Here is a 17,251-nt window from a genome sequence, read left to right on the forward strand (position 1 = left end):
CGGACAGCACCGCCCAGATGGCCTTTTTAAAAAATATAGAGGCACTGTGATAAGGACTATTTCTTTGGCAGAAGTGAAAACATACTGTTTTACAACTAAATAGATCCTATATAGTCCCATCTCGTACAATTCAAAACCACTTTCCAGGAAACCCTGCACTCTAGAATTTGGCTGCTTAGAAATATGGGCTTCTTCAGATGTTATGATAAACCACGGTTTGATTAATATTCTGGTGTACTGTGCTATTCAGTAGGGCAGGCTGCCCAACAAATTTTGGTTTGAAGGTGGATGCCAAACCAGAATTCTAAATCACAGGTTGACTTGGCTTTTTAATCTTAATGCAAAGTGTGGTTTTGGTTATGGACAAATTCAGAAGTCCTATGATGTTCAGCAGTACTCCCCCTAACAGTCTGCTGGATATTGGGCTGGCTGCACAGATCAGTAGAAAAACCTGGCCACTCCCTTTTCCCTTCCTTCTGGCTTTTTTCAATATACCTCCTCCTTGCTAAGGATGACCCACCAAGTAGGACTTTGGTTTCAGCCTCTCTTGATTAGACATCTAAGCAGTGGGGCAAAATATTTCGTATCCATTTACTCTGTTTGCCAATTAATATGCTAGAAATTGTGCCACAGAAATGTTACAGTCAAAACCAGGTTATAACCCATATATTTCCTCTTCTTATTTTCCTGGCCATGAAGAAAGCTCCCCCACCCCGTACATCCTAAGAGAGAGCAAGTGGGTGAGTGACCTAACTATGATGGATATTTCTTCCCAAGCTTCAGTTTCTGAGGGGGTGGGGGAGGAAACAAAATATCGGGATGTGGTGAAATGATGAGAGGAAGGGCAGAGGTGATGACTGTAAAACATCTACTTGGTTTGAAAGCAAAAAAAGTTTAGGGAATGCAGTGTAGTGACTAGATCAAGAAGGGAATGGGAGAACAGCATTTTAGACGAGAGCAGATTAAAAATCTCCAAGGTGTCTTGTTTTCTCTGCAAGCAGGGCCAGTCAGGCAAGGGAATTTGGGATTCTGCTTAGAGGAGGAAAGCTGTGCAGACTCACTGGAATAGGTACATCTGATAAACTGAGCTGCATTAGTGCAGCAAACTGCAGTTTACACACCACAGTTTATGACATTTTAACAGAACAGAGTTAGAAAGTGGAAAATTAAGGGTTTGTGTTAGGCTTCTTTTGGCATGGAAAGGCACCAAGTAAGAAGGCTTTCAGGGCAGGCTGACAGTGCAATCTAAGCAGAGTTTCACTCTCAAAGATCTTTTGAAATCAGTGGGCTCAGATGGGTGTAATTCTGCACAGGGAGGTACTGTAAGTGCCTGAGAGTTTCCTGGAAAAAGGGCTGGTAGTTACTGGGCAAAACTATTTCTTCAAGAAACTGGAAGTAAATATCTGCTTTCTGGTTTGTAGTCTAATTGTTCAAGAGTTTGTACTATTGCTATACATGGCAGCAATATTTGTAATGTTTCATTTTAATGTTAGGTATATTCTACAGAGCAAACTTTAACCGCTTAACTTAAATTGGAAGGTCAGGCCTGTGATTTTTGTGGATTTCTTCTTCCCACTCTTCCTTCTGTTGCTGAGGTTGCCTGGCCCAGCAGTAGCATTTTGGGGAGACTCCATGGCTGTAGCTGCATAGGGGGATCAGCTGGAGGAAGTGAGTTACACAGTTAGTGGTTGATAGAGGTTCATAGTGTTAAGAGATTATAAGTACACACTTGACTAAGGTGACCAGATTTTAACATTGGTAAAGTGGGTCACCATTGACCGGGGTGGGGGGGGGGTCTTGATTAAAATTTGGTCTATATGGAGCAACAAAAAGTTCCATAGAGTGCATAGTCTTGTAATATATATTTTAAAAATTTCAACATAAGTACAATTTGCCAGGTACCCCCAGATGTCCCTCCAAAAGTGGGACAATCTGGTTACCTTACACTTAACTTCAACATTTCTGTTAAATTCAGACTTCATCTTAAAACAAAGATGTTTACTATTACTGAAATTTAAAAAGAATCAAATTGAAATTAAGAAAATACAATTTTAACAAAGGCCACTTTGTTTTAATTTGTCTTATTTTTTTTAAAAAATTGCCCTGAATGTACATTCATGAGGAATATCTGTTGGGAAATACATGGAATGGGTAAACCTCTTTTAAACAGATGTCTAGGATTTACAGGTCACTTGGCAACTAATTTTCCCCCAGAAATAGAACTTTTCAACTTTAAGTGCATTGGGATATTGAATATTTACTGGGTTCAATAAATCTGTGTGTTTTCTAGAATTCTCTGGGAAATGGTACTTACTGCGATCACCCTCTTTTGTGGTCACCGTATTTTATCAAAGTCAGATTGGGTGGTAGATCTGACATCATAGCGTTCCTGAATATGTTTCATTCCATAGAGAAATCATATTATGTTTTCCTTGGAACACATACATAGTGAAAAACTTTAACTGAAGGATACGTATCTGCCCTAAGAGATTTCATATGTGGTTATATTAAGAGGATTTGGCTTCGGTCCTATACACACTTAATTGAGCATAAGTCCTATTGAACGAGGTGAATTTTACTTCTAAGTAAGCATGCATATGATTAAGCTGCTGGTTGAAATATTTTTCCACGTGTCTAGAATTTTAAAACTCTTGATTGTGTTTAATTATTAAAATTGTATAGCAAAACATTAACCTGTCTTTAGTGGTGGGCTTTGTTGTGTATTTTTAAAATTGTTTTGTGTTGTTTGCATTCCCAATAACTTTTATGTCATTTTGCTATGGATAATTTGGAGAGAGGAAGATGAACTTGGCAATTACTGATATTTTTTGTTTGAAATTTCTGTTATCCACCTTTGGAAGAAAGAGAATGTCTAGAAGTTTGTTATTGGGGTGTGTGAACTGTTAGCTATCTGAGTCTGCAAACTGATTTTCTTAAAAGAAAACTTTTCAAACAAACAATTCCTCCCTCTTTCCTCCTAATTGTTTTTATTCACTGTTTTCCCAGTAGAATAATGACAAGGGCTAGTTTGATGGGATTGGGTCAGGTAAAGAGTTCCTTTGCCTATCAGCTGCAGAGCCAGACTTTCTTCTAGTTTTAGGGACTGAGAATGTAGTAGCCAGTTTCCTTAAATTACAAAGATTTTTTCAATCTTTGTACCAAATGCATGAGTCCTGGGTTCTTACAGTAGGATTTTTTAAATCACAGAAACAGACATGGCTTCCTGCTTTGCCAGGCAGCAAATACAAGGAATATTGCAATAAAGCCTAGTGCCTTTGGGTCTTTATAATACCTTACCAGGGTCTTTCTGCACAATCTGTTGCAATTTTTTTTTTAACAAAAAAAAGTATTTTTCAAAACTCTGTTTGTTCCACGACCTGGCTATTTTTGAGCACTTGCATACAGTTCATACATTTTCCCTTGTCTAAATGGTTTAATGAGGGATTATCTTTTGTGTACTTGTTAAAATGAATAATCAGTACACGAAAACATTACACAAATAAGTAATGGCTGGAGTTGGCTCTGTTTAGCTGAAACAATTTATTTCATCCATCTTCAGCGTTTCTTAGCAACGCAAAGTAGTCTTACCCAAGGCACTTTCACATCTTTCTTCAAATATAGCTTGGGTAATGTTTTATATGACCTGAAGTTCATCCGTCTGTCCTGAAGCTCCCAATGTTTTTCCATTGCTTTCAATGATCAAATGATCTTACATACCTTCTTTCAGCTTAATAATGCACAAGTTGACTAGAGAACCATTTTGCATGTCAGGTCTTTCAAGAGTTCTGGGAAATTTCTTGCAGTTGTGTATAGCAAAACTAAAAGTTATTGAAAATGTGTTGCAATTTCATAATAAAAGGAGGAGAAGAAAATATTGGCTTGGAAACAAGCTAAATATTTTCGGATAGCCATAGCCTCAAGGGAGATACTTGGATCGCATATAATAAAGGGATAATTTTGATATCTTTGGGTGAATTGACTAGGACTCTGTTTGGATCATAATTTATAAAAATACTGGCTTCATACAGAATGTTACATTATCAGATCGTTTTGCGTGTAAAATTGCATTTCTATACAGCCAGTGTTTCCATCGTTTATTTCTTCATCAGTTAGCAAACGTTCTTTTGAGGGGTAGCTCTGACAGATAAGAGGCTAATCTAAACACCCAACTGTCCTCCTTCCGCTTCTTGCTGTATATTTTTCTAATGTAAAGTTGATTATGATGCTAACATTTGTAGATCTCCTAGTAACAGTGGCTAGAATCAGTTTCTTTAGCTGAATACTGGAGATGCTTATTGGGAGGCTAGAGTAGTACTGGTACAATATACAACATGTGCTACACAATGGCTATTTTCAAATTTATCTTCACTGTGGCCCAGGTGTCAAATCCAAAGCAAAGGACTGTAGTGGAAAAATCAACTGATATATGTTAACAGCCCCCCTCCCCAATTAGTGCAGTTAGCAGTAATGGCTTGGCGGTAGTGGTTAAGAGCGGTTGCCTCTAATTTGGAGAGTTGGACTTAATTCCCTACTTTCCCACATGTAGCCAGCTGGGTGACCTTGGGCTACTCACAGTTCTCTTAGGGTTCTCTCATTTCCATCTACCTCGCAGCATCTCTTTTGTGAGGAGAGGAAGGGAAGGTTGATTGTAAGCTGCTTTGCAATTCCTTCGGGTAGTGCAAGGTGAGGTATAAAAACCAATTATTATTTGAGGAAATAAGCCAATGCTAGATACCAAAGGAAAGTGTTCTCTCCTTTGCAGCTACTGTGTATGCACTGAACATTTCTAAATCAGAATCACACAAAGCTGGAATAATAAAAAATGGCTATCCAGTCCAGCCCCCCCCCCGCCCTTCTCGGGAACTTCTCAGGGATTTATACTCACAAGAACCAGCCCCCCGTTTTCTGAGGCATTTTAGGGCTGTACGAGAGTGTGACACATCCTTGGGTCTCAAATTATATGGACATACATATATGAATCAGTATAAAAAGGAAGTTGTCTTGTATCACTTGTAATTTGTTTAAGGGGGAAAAAGTGATATGGGTTATCATAGGGAGAAGCTTCTCAGTATAAGGAAAAGTTGTGCTGAGAGCATTGTACATCTTATTTAGTATTTACTTCCTTCAGGTTAGCAGTGTCATCTTCAGCTTGGGTCCTGAATAGTACTGCCTGTTCTTCACCCCATGTCCACATGGTTCCTGCTTCTTACATCTCTGTGTCATGCACAGCTGTGTTATATCCCACTTTAATATCATTGCTGCTCCTCTATGTCTGCCCAAGGACTATAGAATGGCTGCTGCCCTGGCTGCCCTCCTCATGACTTTCTCACAATAAGTGGGCACTCTCCCAACTCTCAGGTTCAGTGATTGGAAACCAGATGAGTTGGCCACAGTGACAAAAGGCTGGTTCCCTTAATCCTTTCTTTTGGAGGACCCCTCTCCAAATTTCTAATGCCACTCTGCAGGGGAGTCTTAGACTTCTTAGGGAGATGGCAAAGGGAAGTGAGGCTACTGAAAAACAAAACAAAACAAAAAAAAGACACATGCTTGGTGGCATAGTTTCTCCCCTTCACAGCCAGTTCTAAAGCAGCTGGTAAGTCGAAAGGGTTCATCCAAGTTTCTAAACAAGCATAGCCTGAATGGTGAGCCAGCTAGTATCTATTTTGGGGCTGGATGTGGCTGATGGGTTCCCACTTGCACACTATTGATCTTCTTTGAGGGGACCAATGAAAACCACACATTTCCCTCTCTGTAGCTTTGAACCACCAGCAATAAGTTCCCAGCCATTATGTGGTGATGAGGGATGGAGAAAGACTAGTGCCAGACTTCTGGTTTTCTTCTCAGCATAATGTGGCATTTTAAAGAGGTGATTTGGATTACCTAGTGTCTGAAAGTAATTCACTAAGTTTGCCTGTGTCTCAAAATGAAATAGTGTAGATTAGAATATTTTATTCAGAAATAGGTATAAAGTGTCAGATTTTTATAAATTCTGTAAAGGACACTAAGTTGCATTTACTTCCCACGGGGGTAAATTGTGTGTTTTCAAGCAACGATTTTTGCAAATTTTTATCATATGGTTAGAGTTCCATAAACTGCAGTAAAAACATTTGTGCACAGTGTTGAGAACTTAGTTGTTTCTTAAATGTTGCAGTCAAGTTCTGTTGATTTTTAACATTCATAATAGTTCCCTTATAACTGTAGCTCTAAAACTCTGTATGTGTGACAGTTCTGCGTTTTCAAATCTGAAGCTATGATTAGAGCAGTACTGCTGGTGTACTTCCCACCCTTGGAGAAGTGTGTTTTGTTTATGTGGTTATAGCCTTATGTGAAAAACATGAGAGAGTTCACAAATGGTAATGTGCCTGATTCACAAAATCTGTTCCTCCCTGAAGCACTGTATGGTTAATCTTCCGGGTTCAGTGTGATAGCACCAGTGACTGCTGCTTCCACATATGATCTCGAAATGTCAGAGTTATCACTACGTCAGGCCATTTTTCTGACTAAATAAATGAAGGAATGCTATGACTGCTTCATTGTCAAACCCTGTCAAGTCTGACTTGTGAATTGTTGGCAAGCACAAATTAATTAATTGATTGATTACATTTACATACTACCCTCCCCTGAGTCTCAGGGCGGTTCACATGAAGCATAGAAGAACAATACAGTAAATCTCGGTAACCATGTTGGGTGAATAACAATAACAGTAATTAATAGCCTCAACATTCTAACAGTCCCATGGTTGGTCGGTTCAGGGAGTTTGAATTCATGGAAGGGAGTCTCGGGGGCCTAGTAGATGTTGTTAGTTTTTGTCAACCTCAACCAAATGCCTGGTGGAAGAGGTCTCCTTTGCAGACCCTGCGGAATTGGTCTAGTTCCGTAAGGGCCCTGATCTCCTGTGGGAGCTCATTCCACCAGGTGGGGGCCAGGACAGAGAACGCTCTAGCCCTGGTTGAGGTCAAATGACCCTCCTTGGGGCCAGGGATAACCAGTCGGTTGGAGGTGGCAGAGAGTAACACTCTTTGAGGGTGTAACCAGAGAGACAGTCCCTCAGGTACACTCAGCCCAGACTGGGTATGGCCTTAAAGGTGATTGCCAGGACCTTAAATCTGATCCGGAATTCAACCGGTAACCAGTGCAGTTGTTGGAGAGTGGGCAGAATGTGGGACCTCCATGGTGTTGCTGTGAGGACCCTGGCTTCTGCATTCTGGACCAACGCTAGTTTTTGGATCAAGTTTAAGGATAGGCCTGCATAGAGTGAGTTGCAGAAGTCCAACCTAGAGGTGACTGTTGTGTTGATAATCGTGGCTGCGCCTCACCACTTGGACGAAGGTTGCTGACGCGGATGGGCGGGGGCTGGCAGGATGACAACGTGCGGGTCGCTCAGAGAGGCTCTGATCCGCGTCTGCGAACTGGACTCAGCTAATGAAGGGGAGCCTCCATTAGAGGCTGTGGTGATGCTAGGACGCTGAACCTCCCCGGCTGGGGGGCAAGCTCACATCACCAGGTAGCTGGGGGGATCCAATCAGAGGCTCACACCCATTGGAACCACTATTGCAATGGCTGCTCTCCCTGCACTGATCCCAGTGGCTATGGGGTGTCGAGGGCTTGGCAACCATGGTCTTGTCTCTGGGGTCTGGTTTCCTCATGGTTGGCTGACTATGAGGTAGCCCAGAGTCACTCCAGCTGGTGAATAAAGTTGTGGCCAATTCAACGTCAAAAAAATCTGTTTAGCTGTGTGTGCATGTCTTCCTTGCCAGCCCAAACTTGCTCTCCTGCTAAGCAATTGTGGCTAGGTGTTCCGGGGCCAAGTAGGGTGCAAGTAGTTTGGCGTAGCAAAGGTGGCAGAATACCAACAATGCTAGTCTTGTGATCTGTGCTTCCATTGAGGAGGGAGGCATCGAAGATCACTCTCAGGTTCCTGCCGGAGCATCCCAGGCCAAACTTCCATATCAGTTGAGCAAGAGAGTATATGATGATGTTAAATAGGATTGGAAAGAGGGCCGCTCCCTGAGGGACTCCACATGTAAGCTGGGGGTGGCTTGATGATATCTCCTATTGTTACCCTCTATCTGTGACCCCGGAGAAATGATCCTAAAGATATTTATGCAGAAATCCTACTGAATGCATGAAGAACAGGGATGGGCATGAAGTGGTTGATGAGCCAAAATCCAGCATGAACCTGACCTTATCTGGAGCCCCAAACTGATGTTCAGGGAAGGTACCTTTCTCAAACATTGACTGGACTTTGGTTCAGTTCAGCTGTTCAGGTGATTTAAACCCAACTGCTGAGCAATGCAGGTCCACAGCTCACTATTAGGTTTAAATGGCTGATAGCCTAACAGCTGATAAACACCTGCCCAGCTGTTAGGTTTAAATGACAGGCAGCTATTTCACCAGTCAGTTTTGCTTCCACCAAGTGTGTGTGTGTCTGTGTGTCTGGTGGGGGGGGGGGTTAGATTGAAACAGGTAAAATGGCTCTTAGTCATTGTTAGGCTGAAATGTTTGCTTGGCATTTATACCTAACAGTGGGGCACAACCTCTTACTAGCCGTTAGGTTAAAATGGATGCAAGCTATTAAACTAATCAATTTTGCTGCCCCCCCCCCCAGCTGCCAGCCATTTAACCCATCCTGAGTGAACATCCCTGGCTGGTTCAACCCTGACCCCCAGGTTGAGAACCAATGCCTTAGACCGGTGGTCCCCAACCACTGGGCCGCGAAGGCCCTGGCACTCTCCCCACCCCCCCTAGTAAGAAACTTCCCAGGCCGCAAGCAAATCGGCCGCAGAAGCGGCCAATTAGCTTGTGGCCCGGCAGCTTCTTTTTGTGGGGGGGGGGGGGAAGGGAAGCAGGGCCGTGCATGCACATTTGCTAACCCACCCCTTAAACCTTATTGCAAAGCATTGCTTCTTTTGTTTCCTCTGTGTGTATGTGTTAGCTTAAATTTGTGTGTTTGTATGTTAGGGACTTTTATTTTGTTTTTAATTTTTTTAAACTTAATTTATAAAAACTGCCTCTGCCAGATATTTCTGGTCAGATAATCCCTCCCCCATACAAAAGTGGAGTCTCTTGCTTGTTACCCCTCTTGCAGACCTTTGTATCCTAGACTTGCTAATTCCCCATCATAAATTCAGGAAACAGTTCTATTTCAGGTAACATTTCCTCTCCCAAATTTTGTTTGTGGCTCTTAGTGGGCCCTCAGGAACATGACAGTCAAAGTTTGGGTCTGAAGGGGAGAGGGGACTGAGAGGAAACTCCCTTCCTTGACATACTCAGAAATGGGTGGTTGGATCCAAACCACCATGATGGTAGTGATTTAAACCTGCTTCCGGCCTCTGATTATACTAGAAGCACCTGCTGCTTTCTGCATAGCTCCATCCTGGGTTCCATTTCCCATCATGCTACAGGGTGTTGGAATGCATGTGTGGTTATGTATATAGACTGAAAGTATTCCTGCCACGGTGATGGTGTGTGTGTGGGAGAGGTCTGTATCCTGAAGGATAGTTGGATGGGCTTCTGTGTGTTCCTGACTTTACATTCATTGTCTAATAGAAAATCAGGGAGTTCTGTTTTCTGTGTAGCTGAGATATATCAGTCAATCAATCCTGGAATTGGCCCTGATTTATTTAGTGCGAGCTGCTGCATCTTTTCTTAGAAAAATTATATACAAATGTATTGTGAAAATGGTGATTTTGTGATCATGCACAAAGGGTGCAGGGATTTTCCTTCCTACAGGTAAAAATTTGAAGTACTTTCATTTTAATTGCTAGGGGACTGGATCTAAAAGTGCTGCTTTGTTGGTATAGCAGTACTACTCTTGACAGAGGAAGGCAGTTTTTGGTTTTCTCCCCCTTTACTTTGTTCCCCACACTGATCCCTTGATCCTCATGAGCAGAATTTTAGGGGCTCAGTGGTTACAGCTGGAGTGAGGAAGGTGGGAAAATCCTCCTCTGCCAATTTCACTCCAGTGGTGGTGCCTTGGATTCATGCCAAGTCTGTACCCTTCTAATTGCAGTAATTACTGCTTTTCTTAGTACTGCTTCTCTGGGATTGCTGAAAAAAGTGTGGTTAAGCACTGTATTAACCGGTACATTTTGCATTCCTGCATTTGTAAAAGAAGTTTGCTCCTGTGTTCTTCCTTGTTATTTCTGCTTCTGCTTTTAAGGCAGAGGCTCACCTACAGATTTGCACAATATTTGAAAATCACAAGCTTTAATGGGCAGTGTCACTTTCCTGAGTAAGTTACTGGGCTTTGGAAATGAATTGGGATCAGTAAATCATGAAGTGGTGCCTCTTTTTTTTCCTTTTGTCTTTTAGGATGGCTATTATGTTTAATTATGAAAATACAGTTCCTGATTGTTGGGCAATAGTGATTGGATATTTTAATAGCCTAGAATTAATATTGGCCATGCGATACTGAAGTTTGGTAATGCTCATAATAGTTTTGTCTGGAATATGCCTACATGTTCTGCTCATATCCTGATCTTTCCCTTTATAAGCTGCATTCTTAAAAGAATTTTTGAACTGCTGCTTTTTGTAAAAGTTCAGAAATGAAGTACAAGAGAAGTTTAAAGAGGTAGTACTTCCCATTTAACATTTTTTTTCATGATTAAGCTTTTTTTTTAAAGTGGTTTTGGGTGTGGATAGATGGGGTACCCATAACTTCTAGGAGAGAAGCTTGAGACAAAATGTCAGGTGTTTGTGGTTTGCCTGTATGATGCTATTACCAGATTGTGAAAACGTATTGAAATTATTGCAGTTTGAACTTCTGCAGTCCATTTGCATTTTACTTTTGTCACTAATATAGGAGTAAATTTGTAATTAACATAGGAAGACTTATTTTGCTAATATGATTGTTAGGTGGGTAAAGATAAAGCCTTCTCAATAGGTAAGAGAGATTATTTGGGGGAAAGGAGGACACTGAAGGCACTTTACCCCAGCACCTACAGGTTATGTGTACATGCCATTTTTTTGCTGGACCAAAGGCCATTCATAGTGAATAGATGGCTTGCTAGGTGACATCTGAGAGGATGAATCCCTTGTTTTAAGGGGGAATCGCTTGTGCGGGCTGCAACTTGGTTTCCAGAGTTGCCTGCTTGTGATGGAGATCCCCATGCACAGCTACAGGGCAAGGACCACTGACTGGAATGAGGTATTTGTGTTTTTAAGTCAGAAGATAATATACAGAAGATAATATACACCCAAGATAAGGTGACCAGATTGCCCCACTTTTGGAGGGACATATGGGGGTACCTGGCAAATTGTACTTATGTTAAAATTAAAAAAATATATATTACAATACTATTTTTGCATTCTATGCGTTCTATGAAACTTTCTGTTGCTCCATATAGACCAAATTTTTAATCAAGAACTCCCCTGGTCAATAGTGTCCCGCTTTACCAATGTTAATATTATTATTATTATTATTATTATTATTATTATTATTATTATTATTATTATTATTATTATTAGATTTATAGCCCGCCACTCCCTTGCGGCTCGTCACCTTACCCCAAGGCTTACTTAATATCTGGTCACCTTACCCCAAGGCTTACTTAAACTTTTAGATAATGCTTAGAAATTAAGATTTTATGTATATATAAAGGTAAAGGTATCCCCTGTGCAAGCACCGAGTCATGTCTGACCCTTGGGGTGACGCCCTCCAGCGTTTTCATGGCAGACTTAATACGGGGTGGTTTGCCAGTGCCTTCCCCAGTCATCACCATTTACCCCCCAGCAAGCAAGCTGGGTACTCATTTTACCGACCTCGGAAGGATGGAAGGCTGAGTCAACCTTGAGCCGGCTGCTGGGATTGAACTCCCAGCCTCATGGGCAAAGCTTTCAGACAGCTGCCTTACCACTCTGCGCCACAAGAGGCTCTTTATGTATATATACACACACCTTATAATGCCTGAAGCTTGTACACCTGTAGCTCAGTAGGTTTTGCTGCCACAATTCCTGTTGTGGCAAAGAGCTACATGTGATTCTGGCTGAATAAAGGCATCCTTTCACCAGCTACAAGTAAGCTTGGGTATCAAGGGGTCAAAAGAAGTAGAATTTTAGTCCAAAAGAGACAGCTGTTGGCATTTCTCTATGTAATAGGTTCAGAATTATCTTTTTTGTTTTGTTTTAAATTAACAAAAAAAAAAACCCTTTCATACAAATGAGAAAATGCAAACCAGACTTGCACAGGTTGTGTTACTGACTGGCTTAAATATTTGTCCATATGTAGAAAATGGTTCATTTTGTATCCCGGTGGTGGGGAACAAATCCTGTGAACTTGCACATTGCTGTGCAGTATGACAAGTGCTTAGTATTAATCTGGTGAATGCTATTTCATGCTTTCTGTGCTGTTTTGTTGATAAGGCCAAGTGCTAAAATAACAGAATTTACTGAGTAGTTAATGCCTTTTCCTTCATGTGTTTCTTATGTATTTGGTATGCATGTTTAAAACAAAAGGGGGAAGATTTTTAAAACTTGCTCCTACTCACTCCTGTTCATAAAGTGGAATCGGTGACATTTTCTATAGGTATGTACATGAGTGGCATCAAGTTGCAGATGATTTATGATGACTCGAACAGGAGGCTTTTAGGGAATGCAAGAAGCAAGGGTAGTTGTCATTACATTGCTCTGAAGAGTCATAGAATCATAGAGTAATACCCTCCTGGGCCATCTAGTCCAACCCCTACACTATGCAGGACACTCACAACCCTATCGCTCATCCACCGTAACCTGCCATCCCCTTGAACCTTCACAAAATAAGCCTCTCTGTCAGATGGCTATCCAGCTTCTGTTTAAACATCTCCAAAGATGGAGAAACCACCACCTCCTGAGGAAGCCTGTTTCACTGAGAAACTTTTCTAACTGTCAGGAACTTCTTTTGGATGTTTAGACGGAATTTCTTATGACTTAATTTCATCCCATTGGTTCTGATCCATGCCTCCCGGGCAAGAGAGAACAATTCTGCTCCAGCCTCTATATGGCAGCCTTGAAGATGGCTATCAGATCCCCTCTGTCGTCTCCTCTCCAGGCTAAACAGACCAAGCTCCTCCAACCTTTCCTCATATGCCTTGGTCTTCAAACCCCTCACCATCTTTGTTGCCTTCCTCCGGACACGCTCCAGTTTGTCTACATCCCTCTTCAACTGTGGTGCCCAAAACTGAACACAGTACTCCAAGTGAGGTAGAACAAGAGCAGAGGCATCCTTGGTAGTCTCCCATCCAAGTATCGTGAGGCTACATTAGGATACATTTGGGGTGGCCAAATTGTGGCTCTCCAGGTATCCATGGACTACAATTACCAAACATTGCAGGTGCTCATGGTAATTGAAGTCCATGGATATCTGGAGAGTCACAGCTTGGCCATCCCTGGGCTACACTATATTGCCATGTTGCAGTTTACCCTCCTATATGTTGCATTTGTTTACAGATTACATTACATTTGTATCCTACACCAACCTCCCGAGCTTGTTATGGTATACATGCCTACCATTTCATTCTCGTATAAGTACACTGAAATCCTAGTCTGATCCTTTGACTATTATATTATCTACTAACTATTTTTAGCTAAGAAGAGGTGAGCTTTAATATCTTAAAGATGAAAGTAAAACATAGTGGGTTCCATTAGTTTTGTGTTCTGTAGTGTGCCTTCAATGATGAAAATATACTGATTTATAATTGTGTCTGACTTGCCTTTTGGAAACTTCAACATTCTTGCCTTTGTTCAAGTAGATTGGAGCCCAGTGTTGAAGTGTCCAAGGTAAGGCGGTTATGAATCATTCTGAAACATGCGGTTGAAGCTTCTAAAACATTTTAAAGACTGAAACTAGAACACAAGTTGGTATTTCCATCTCCATACCTGCAATTTGCATCATTTCTAGAAAGAAACCATTTTGTGTCTGCTTGTCAGGCATATATTGAAAGCTTGTGAATCAAATGTCATGCCACATATCAGTTTTAACTGAAGTGTGGGGAAAGCTTTGCTTAACTTAAGAAAAAAAATCCTCCAAGAGGTGCAATCTTGGATTTCCCCTTTATAAGTTGAACAGCTGTACAGCATATGATGGTGCTTTTCTTGAGACATCTTAGGACTTTCTGGGTATTTTATAAGTTTGAATTTCATTGAGAAATGTCTGAAGGAAATTTTGCATTTAGTAAATAGTTCATACATGTAGAGGATTAGCAGAGCTGTGCTAGAAGAGGATAACTTCACTGGTCCCAGCCCCCCAAACTGAATTTTGAGCCCCCTAAAATTACGTGCCTGTGAATCAGAGGACCTGAAAGAAGAGGGTGTGGGAAAACTGTCTACAATAGAAGGAAATCAGCAAAAATTTGCCTCCGTAATATAGATGGATTAGCTGTTCTTTGAAAGTGAACAAAATTGGAGTCCAGTAGCATTTTAGAGACCTACATTTTTTTTTTCAGGGTATAAGCTTTTATGAGTCAAAGCTCAGTTTATCAGCAAAACTTAGAAATTTTTGTTGGTCTATAAGGTACATGACTGCCCAATTGAAACTATCCTCTTGGGAGAACAAAATTTGAGTCCAATGGCATCTTTAAGACCGACAAGTTTTATTCAGACTTTTTATTCACAAGGAAGCTCACACCTTGAAGTAAACTTTTGCTGGTCTTAATGGTGCCATTGGACTCAAACTGTGTTCTGCTACTTCAGACCAACATGGCTATGCACCTGAATCTATCTTCTTGGGAGGAATTGCTGATGCTCTGAATGAATGGCACCTTAGGAGCCAAGTCTACATTGGTTCATTTAGGACATAAACATTTTTAATTTGTTTATATGGTAAGGCTGTATACTACTTATTATATCTGTGGATGGATTCCATAAAGCATGGACACTCAGTTCTAACAATAAGACAACTTTACTGGAACTAGAAATAATAAACACCAACAATCAGAACTGTGGCACTTGTAAATACATTTGTGGCTCCTGCCAAGATGCATAATTGGCCATTAATGGAGGCCTGTGATTGGTCCTTAAGTCTTTTTACTGATTGGCTGTGCCTGGGAACTAACAAATCCCTATCAACAGTTTTGGATCTCAAGCTCAGCTTTCAAGTTCTTAGTCTCTGAATGTCCACAGATACAACTCTACTTTTGAGTATTCTAAACTAATTCCTCTTGTGGTGCAGAGTGGTAAGGCAGCAGACATGCAGTCTGAAAGCTCTGCCCATGAATCTGGGAGTTCGATCCCAGCAGCCGGCTCAAGGTTGACTCAGCCTTCCATCCTTCTGAGGTCAGTAAAATGAGTACCCAGCTTGCTGGGGGGTAAATGGTAATGACTGGGGAAGGCACTGGCAAACCACTCCGTACTGAGTCTGCCAAAAAAACGCTAGAGGGCGTCACCCCAAGGGTCAGACATGACCCAGTGCTTGCACAGGGGATACCTTTACCCTTACCTTTAAACTAATTCCTTGCTTCAGCAACCAGTTTCTGACTATTAAAAATACTATATAAAATAATATCAGTTCTTTTTTCTGAGTTAGCAGGTCCTTGAACATAAGGGGAAACTCTTATGCTTGCTGTAACTCCTGGGTGTTTCAAGAATTTCAGTGAAGCAAATAGCCCATTCCTTGCCACACCTAAAGCTGCTTTATTCACTGACATGAATGAGAAACCTTGTTTGTGTGGAACACTGTGCATAATCCATGATGCTCTGGAACACAGAAGCTAGGAGTTGTACCCCAAAATTGATAGAAATTATGAGGAAATGAGCCTTGACCTCGATAGACTAAGCCGACCTAATATTGTCCCAGAAGCTGAGTGCAGTCAGCCTTGGCTAGTATTTGGATGGAGGACCTGCAAGGAATACCAGGGTATGATATGGAGACAGGCAATGGCAAAACTGCCTTTGAATGTCTCATGTCTTGAAAACCCTATGAGGTCACCATAAGCCAGCTGTGTCTTGATGGCAGTTTCCACCACTACTACAAGATGAAATGAAGCCACCAGTACATAGCTGCCTATGACCAATCTTGGTATTTTACAGTGTTGGCCAACTGGTAGATTGAGGTTAAGGATGGATTCAGCAGATAGCTGGGAACAAGAGATGTTTTGGTTCCTTGGGAAACTGGACCTACAGCAATGTTTCATCTGTGAATGTTATAAAAACCTTCTTGTCTATTTCTATTTTCAAGCTTAGCAGTTGAGGAAATTTGGTAGATGCAGAATTGCCAGGATCTGCAAGAGAATTATTCTTGGTGGTTGGCATTTGTGAAGCAACAAGAGCAACATTTTGCAGGTGTGGATGCACAGGGAAGCCCAGGACAAATAATGCTGCTGTTGTATGTAGTTTGTGCTTGGCAACCAATACACATTCTTTGAGAACCAGTTATGATAAAACTGGCAGTCAGGGTCTGCCTTTTGAGTTTGATACCTGATAGATTCATTATAAAACTACCCCCCCCCCACACACACACGTTTTGGAAGAATTTTTATGAGGTTTCTAACAATATGTTTTTCTAAGGGTAAAGAAAGGCCTTTGGTAAGGAGCTAATCACACTGGCAAGGGCTTGCTCATAGCTAGGTGTTCAGAAGTCCCATTTGTTGATTCATGCATAGCAGACTTAGGATAGCAGCTGTTGTGTTGAGTTTCTATAATGTGCTGTAGACTAAGTATGGTATTTTGATAATTTTAGAATGGATTATCATGTAGCTATGCATTTACTGCTTTTGAAACTCTGGTATGTTAATGCCATCAACTGTATTCTGGTTATAGACATGTTGAGAAATTCAAGTTGTGTCTTATATAGACTTGGCTGCAATGGAAGCTTTTGCTTTCTGTGTAATAATTCAACATCCAATGTCTATATGACTATGCCAGTGTTACTGAAAGAACAAAACACCCACCTTGATTCTGTATGTATTTTCATAGAACACGGCTGCAGAAGAAAGGTGCAGAAGTGATCATAAAGTAAGTTAATCTGTTTTTGTGTCTCTTATTTCCTGACATGCTTCTTAATTGTGTATGGAAGTAAAGCAAAGCACTAAATTATTTTATGCCTGCAATGAAAAATACATTTTCTGTTCTGAAGTTTCATAATGACAGCCTATGAAAATGTGAATGTTATGTCAGAGGCTATGAAGGAAGAAAGCTGATTACTTTTGGCCTTAGGAAAGTGTGCATCCTTTTTCCAAGTGGCTTTAGCCCACGTAAAGCTATGACTGTGCTTCGTAAGCTTGCTCAACTTTTGTGTACTATCTGTAGTTAAAACTAAGGCCATGGTCAACTGTCATAT

The 17,251-nt window shown here is 41.1% G+C and overlaps 1 protein-coding gene across 11 annotated transcripts in view; it reads left to right on the top strand.

The window, feature by feature from the left end:
- QTMAN (queuosine-tRNA mannosyltransferase) overlaps window positions 1-17,251 on the top strand; it is a 269,467-nt gene that overhangs the window by 10,332 nt on the left and 241,884 nt on the right. For 4 of the 11 annotated variants that reach the window (XM_077320141.1, XM_077320136.1, XM_077320146.1 and 1 more), the window contains exon 2: window positions 16,888-16,926. The exons of 2 other annotated variants lie outside the window; for them this stretch is intronic. The gene's annotated coding sequence lies outside the window, so the exon portion shown is untranslated. Of the gene's footprint in view, window positions 1-699; window positions 741-9,462; window positions 9,482-9,713; window positions 9,733-16,887; window positions 16,927-17,251 lie in introns of those variants that run through there. 5 more of the 11 variants (XM_077320143.1, XM_077320137.1, XM_077320139.1 and 2 more) reach the window with 4 other exon arrangements.

This window comes from Paroedura picta, chromosome 2 (assembly GCF_049243985.1).
Source record: "Paroedura picta isolate Pp20150507F chromosome 2, Ppicta_v3.0, whole genome shotgun sequence".
Classification (NCBI taxonomy): Eukaryota; Metazoa; Chordata; class Lepidosauria; order Squamata; family Gekkonidae; genus Paroedura; species Paroedura picta.